Below are 6,286 nucleotides of genomic sequence, written 5' to 3'. Positions count from 1 at the left end.
CTGGGACAGTGGCACAGGGTGGTCAGAAAGAAGCAGACCTAATTTCAGTCCAGGCAGAGATCGGGGCAAACACACAACCCAAAAAGGGGTTTCTTTTCAAAGCCAGCTGGTCTGGCTTTAATTCATGCAGGACATCAAACTTAAACAAATTTTTCTCTTTTTTTTTTTTTTCTGTAATTTTTTATTTTTTTGCAATCTTTTTTGTTGTTTAAAATTTTAAAGAGGTTTTCTCTATTTTTTTTAAACATTTGGGCCTCAGCTGGTGCTGCAGGGTGTAACTTCCTGGGGAAGCAGAGAAAAGGCACGGGTGAGTTTTCACAGAACAATCTATTCTTTCCCTTCTCCCCCCCATCTTGTCTGAATGTCATTCTGTCAGTGGAAAAACCTTGTACCCTCCAGGATGTTAGGACATACATGGCAGACCGGTTCAAAACATGTGTAACGGATTAAGCTGTGATTTTGATATTGGTTCAACTCGGTTCAAAAAGTCCTAAAATTTCTTTAGATGTTTTTCTGGTATTTTATTCCAAAACTAAAGTAGATTTTGTCTCACCAGACTGACAGAGAAGAAAAACAGTTGGTTTCAACTAAGGTGGAAACAATAATTTGGAGGAAGTTTCACTTATGAACTTTAGGCTACTTTCATATACGTAGTTTGTTTTGCAAATGACCACACAAAACAGAAGTCTCCGATCTTTTTCTTTTTTTTTTTTGTGCCAAATTATATATTTGGCATAAGACTTTGAAAGGTTAGTGAGAGGAACAAAAACATTAATTCACTTAGAGTTTTGTTAGGTTTAAAACTGTTTCATTCTCCTTATTACACAAAACCAAATCATTTTTGCCAACTCATACAAGTAGAACTCGCAGTATATCATTTTCTCATTTGCTTTCCTCATGGAGAACCACCAATTCCCAAAAATTTAGAACCTTAGAAACTTTGACCCAGTTTACGGGAACTGCTTAGCCCTCACATATTAGCTTTACCGGCTCTGAATTCCCCGGCTTTGATGGTCACCAGAGTTGAGGAAACGTGTTGTTTTCTTTCTCTGTAGGGTACTGAATGCTCTCACACTGTTGCCTTTTTGCCTTTGAAAGTCATCTCATCCTGTCAGCTTGCTTTCAAGCTCTGCAACTGGTTTAATTCTTGTTTTTAGTTGTTGATGTAGCAAGGTAGAAACTTGAGCAGGGTGCCAATTTATTTTTATTGGTAGCGGACGAGTGATATAATGTGTGTATCCAATTATTATTAGTTGGTATGCTCACCAAATGTAACTCAGTTAAATTCCTAAAGAAATTTGATGTTATATCTACTTTTTACTCACACTAATTTGATTGCAACAAAGTGAATGTTTAAGCAGTTGTTTAACTTGCTGTTTCAGTTGATTTTGTTATAGATGAAGTTAATCCAGATGTTTTGTGGTTGCAATGTTTTTGCCATTGGAAAAAGTGCATTTCATTGAATTCAGTCAGTCATTCAATTTTAAACAAATTACAGCTGTACCATGACCTACTGCACATATGGGAGCAGTTTTGATAGCAGTGGTATGGAAAGCATGGTGTTGTGATGCTTTGACGGCTTACAGAAACAGTGAGTAATTTTGCTCACATTATGCCTTTTTTATTTGCTCTTCCCTTTGTTATTTAACTCTGGGAGATTTCCAGCAGCGTTATGTCCCCCTGTATGGTAACTCCTTTTCCTTCTAGCCCCTCTGAGCGGGGCTGAGGCCAGAAAACAGTATGATGCTCCGCTGCCGCGATACATTGCTTGTGTGCTGGGGCCGCCTGAATCTACAAAACACAAGCGCTGGAGCTAGGCGGCTCTTTTGATCTGCGGCTAATCTCAATTGCCTGCTTCCCCTCTGATCATGTATGAATAAGAATGAGTCGAGGGTGATCCTGAAGGCACAAAGAGCTTTAGACGGTGCCGCTCGTCTGCCAAGCTCCACCATGTAGCACAAGCCGGAGCCCGTGGCCGCTATAGGCCCCACAATCGCACACATGAGCTGGGGATTCCTCATTTAGACACATTTATTCCTCTGCGCTCCCTTTTCTTCTCTGCGAGATGTTATCTGATGCTTGTTAGAAGTGTGGGAGAAATTGCGTATCCACACCAAATGATCTTTAATTGTCCATAGAATTGGCAGAGGTCAACAGCTGCAGGAAGAACATATGCCAAGTCATTGTGAGTAAAGGATTTTGAAACAGTGAAAACTAGAAACCTTTCTGTGGCGCAGAGAAAGGAAAGATTGCCCATGAATCTTGAAAAATGAGTACTTAAACAAGTTGTCTCCTTTTCATGCCTGTGTTCTAGTTTGCAGGACACATTTTTGGAAAGGTTTTCACAGTGATAAATCAGATTTTGTAAGTTTAACTGTAGCGCTATGAATGTTACCTGTATCAATTTTTACAAATGGGAAAGTTCTCGCTAGAGAGTCTTACTGCTTACTTTGCCAGGCAGATTTCTGAGTACTTTAGTCCATTGAAAAAATGTTACTCAGTGCACAACTTCTACCTAATTACTAGTTTAATGTGGCTAGAACTTGATTCTTTGATTCTCTAAACTGAGTCAGATTTGAATATTTTATATTTTATATTTTATTACAACATAACATAGGCATGTACTGAAAACTCTTAAAAAAAAGAGCGCAAGAGAGCAGTTTTCAGTGTGGTTAAAACTACATTTAATAGTTACTAGGAAATAATATCACCAAACTGCCAGTTCTCCAGTTTTAGCAACAAGAGTCTAACCCCAGATTTACACTGCCTGCGTTTCCGCTCTGCCACGGAACAGACTCTGCAGTAAATGTGCACCCACTACAGTCAATGAGAGCCTTTACACTGCGTCTGCATGGCAGCTTTGTGCGCATCGCCTCAGCATAACCAACCGTCAAAGTCAGAACCCATCCTGTTTTTGATGGACACAGAAGCAAATGCAGAGTCAATCTTCAAAGATCACATCACTCCAACCGAAAAAGCTGAGATGGATGCAGGGTAAATCTGCAGTTACAGTGCTCTTGTCCTGAGCTAGCCAAAGATACAATTGAGTTTGTGCCCTCCATGCTAGCAGGGGGCTCTCAAGAGCACTTTACTCCTCATAAAGAATACATATCCCATACATTCACATTTGTAGTTGTGTTGATCAAAAAACAGACTGCCCCGTATTCCCCAACCTCAATTAAAACAAAAGGGTGCAACAAAGTGATGGGATATTTTTGTTCTTACCAGTTAAACTGAAACATAGACAGGGTTAGTTTGAACCATTTCAACAAACAGTTTTGAAATGCAAATGTTCAGTCGGGTAAACTTAGATCATGGCATTTACGTGTTACATTATGACTGACCAACGTCAGAAACTAGGCACTCTGAAACTCCCACTGTCCCAAATTATTTCAACCATATGCAGTCAGAGTGAGAGCATATCCAATCCATAAAGGCAAACCCATACAATAAATAACCCTAAATTCTCACTGCCAAACGCTGTACTTTGTAAAGAATGCAATGGAAACCAATGTTTCTTGGCCATTTGTCAATAGGTAAGGAACTAAATTATTGATAAAGTCTCAAAGCACAATATGAACAAGAGTGAGGGACAATGAACATCCTCAGTGACTAGTGTGTGTGTGGGTGTGTGTGTGCGAAAATCGGACTTTGAAACAAACTTCAATAGGATAATTCTGCATCTTAACTCATCATCTGTCTGTGCAAATATAATCTCGCTCCCATTTCTGCACTCCCTACACTTTGACATGTGCAGTTTTTTACACAACTTCAGGAAATACTAGTGGGCACTCCTTGAACTGAGACCAAAGAAACAAAAGGAATGCCAGCATCTCCCCTTGCTAAGCACAATTAGAGAAAGGGCAGCAAGAACAATGAAATAACTGTGCCTGCTCCGGAGCGGCTCATACCGAATTATTTCCCAACCATTCAAAGCAGAGGAAAAATCATTAACAGAAAGTAAGTTTTTTTCTCTCTCTCTCTCAAAGCAATCTAGAGGAGACAAAAAGAGTGCTTAGCCCTTGATATATACAGACTGAAAGCATGACAGAAGATTTAGAAACAGAAAGAGAGGTTAGAGAAACAACAGTGTCAGGGATTAGAATGAAAAAAAAATTCAAGTAAATTAAAATGAAAATAATTAGAATGCAGTATGAAGGATAATTTCAACAAGTATTTAATCTCTATTTAAAATGACTTGTTTTTAGAGATGATAATTCTACTAAATTGCTTTGCTAAAAAGCTGTTAATGCATGGTTTAAGTTACTGATTTACTTTTGCATGAGGGATACCTCCAAGTTAACACTAAACTGAGACATTTCATTCTGTTTGAGAAAGGAGCAGACCTCCCCTACAGGCTGCACACTTAACTGCAGTGTGAGTGTGAATTTAATCTGAAGCAGATGGTTCACCGATGGCACCTGTCACACAGTGGGCACATTAATGCTATATATGAAATTAAAGAGCTGTGATTACAAACCGGATCGATATGTAGTCACTCTGCAGGTGTTTACTGAAATATAAATTCCAACCTTTTTTTGTGTTTTGTTTGTTTTCTTCAAAATATCCAGATGTTAAGTGTTTATTATATCGAAATCATAAAAGTTAAGAGGAAAATTTCCTACTATTTGAGTCAAGTAAGAATGATGTTTTGATGTGTGAATGTACAAACATGCATTCATATGATGGTGTAAAAAAAAACAACAAACAAACAAAAAAACAACAGTTTACCCGGCAGAGCTTCATCTGAGGCTGTCTGCATGGTCACAGGACCAAAGAGCTGTTCTGATGTTGTAACTGGAGCCCCGGGCGCAACAAAAGCAGAGCTTGTTGTCGAGCTTGTGATTCATCCATAATGCAGAAAAGGTGTACAGACAGAACACTGTTTGTTAAATACAACACATGCAAATCCCATGTGACACAGCGTGGAGAGAGCCTACCTTGTGGCCATTGCAGTTCAGAAGTCCTCCTGACCTTGTTGTTATTGTGTTCAAGTTTATACTTGAACTCTTTACATGATCTGTCGTCGTTTGGTTTTATGACGTTTGGCGTGACTGTCTATGGTTCTGATGACAAATATCAAACTAGAAAAAAAAAAAACTTTTAGGGGGAGTTGTTTTAGGGTTTCTTTTTTGCATAATCTAAGTAAGAAACACTTAAATTCTCTAAATGAGTTGTTTTTAAGCTAAAGTTGCAATATATATTCATCTCGGAGTAATGCAGCTGTTTGCGTCTGTTTGGAAAGTAAGCATTTAAGATAGTTAAGGTTTTGATGCCATTAAGATTTTTTGACCTGCCGTTCATTTAGTTAGGTCCTTTTAATGAAAAGTCAGAGAAACTGAAAGAATATCCAGAGGTTTCCCAGACCTTAAGGAGCTTTAAGTCCTGCGGAGCCTCCCTCTTTTTCTCTTGTTGTTGTGCACTGATGGTCAGCTGGCTGAATGAAGGCAACTTCTACACTTTTCCATTCCTTACATGAAAACAATTTACAAATTTTGAAAATATTTAAATCATGGACAGTCATGGAGCTTATTATGATATTATGTTACTGTTTAAAAACCGCACCTGGTAGCAGACGTGCAACATGTAATGCAGCTCTCTTCAGGTTGGCTACAGGAACAGAGAGCACAACTAAATAACCACCTACAATTAGCTAATTTATTCCCCAATGTTACTGTATAAAGAGCAGAAAGGCAAAACTGTGCAATATTCTATGAAATTATCACCTCAGGACTGTAACTAAAACCAGCTTCAATATTTTTAATAAAGTATATTTTTTTTTTTTTATCAAGAATGTATGTTATGCATTTTTGTTTGTGACAGTATTAAAAATGATGGTGTTTTTTGCTCAAGGTTATCATGCTGTGAAAATATGACATGCCTTGTCATACAATCAGTTATTGTTATGTGTCCTGGAGTCATGGTAACAATTATGTTTAATTGTTTACAAAAAAATTACTTACTTTAATGATGCACATTTGGTTAGGTAAATTATCTTGTGGTTAAAAAGAAAAAAAAAACAAATTAACAAATACGAGATAGCTGTATTGCTTCTTTGTTTTTTTTTTGTTTTTTTTTATTTATGTAGAACATTAAATTCATAAGTTATTTAGATATAAATACCACATTGATAGAAAAATATCTCTTTAGCTATTTTTTTAATAGGAAGAAAAAAGAAATCACAAATGTTGTTGTTTCATTCATTTAATATTAGCAAAGTGTGCTTCCATGACTTGAGGGAATCAAAATACATTTTTATCACCTTTTCTCCTCTAATTATAATTTA

General features: G+C 37.4%; 1 protein-coding gene across 8 annotated transcripts in view; it reads left to right on the top strand.

Annotated features, from left to right (window-relative positions):
• mef2cb (myocyte enhancer factor 2cb) overlaps positions 1 to 6,286 on the top strand; it is an 85,574-nt gene continuing 79,288 nt past the window's right edge. For 3 of the 8 annotated variants that reach the window (XM_044109805.1, XM_044109812.1, XM_044109768.1), the window contains exon 1: positions 2 to 307. The gene's annotated coding sequence lies outside the window, so the exon portion shown is untranslated. Of the gene's footprint in view, positions 308 to 6,286 lie in introns of all 8 variants that reach the window. The other 5 variants (XM_044109799.1, XM_044109749.1, XM_044109775.1 and 2 more) reach the window with 4 other exon arrangements.

This window comes from Gambusia affinis, linkage group LG03 (assembly GCF_019740435.1).
Source record: "Gambusia affinis linkage group LG03, SWU_Gaff_1.0, whole genome shotgun sequence".
Lineage (NCBI taxonomy): Eukaryota > Metazoa > Chordata > Actinopteri > Cyprinodontiformes > Poeciliidae > Gambusia > Gambusia affinis.
The sequence above is the reverse complement of the archived record's forward strand: the minus strand, read 5'-3'. Positions and strand labels throughout refer to the sequence as shown.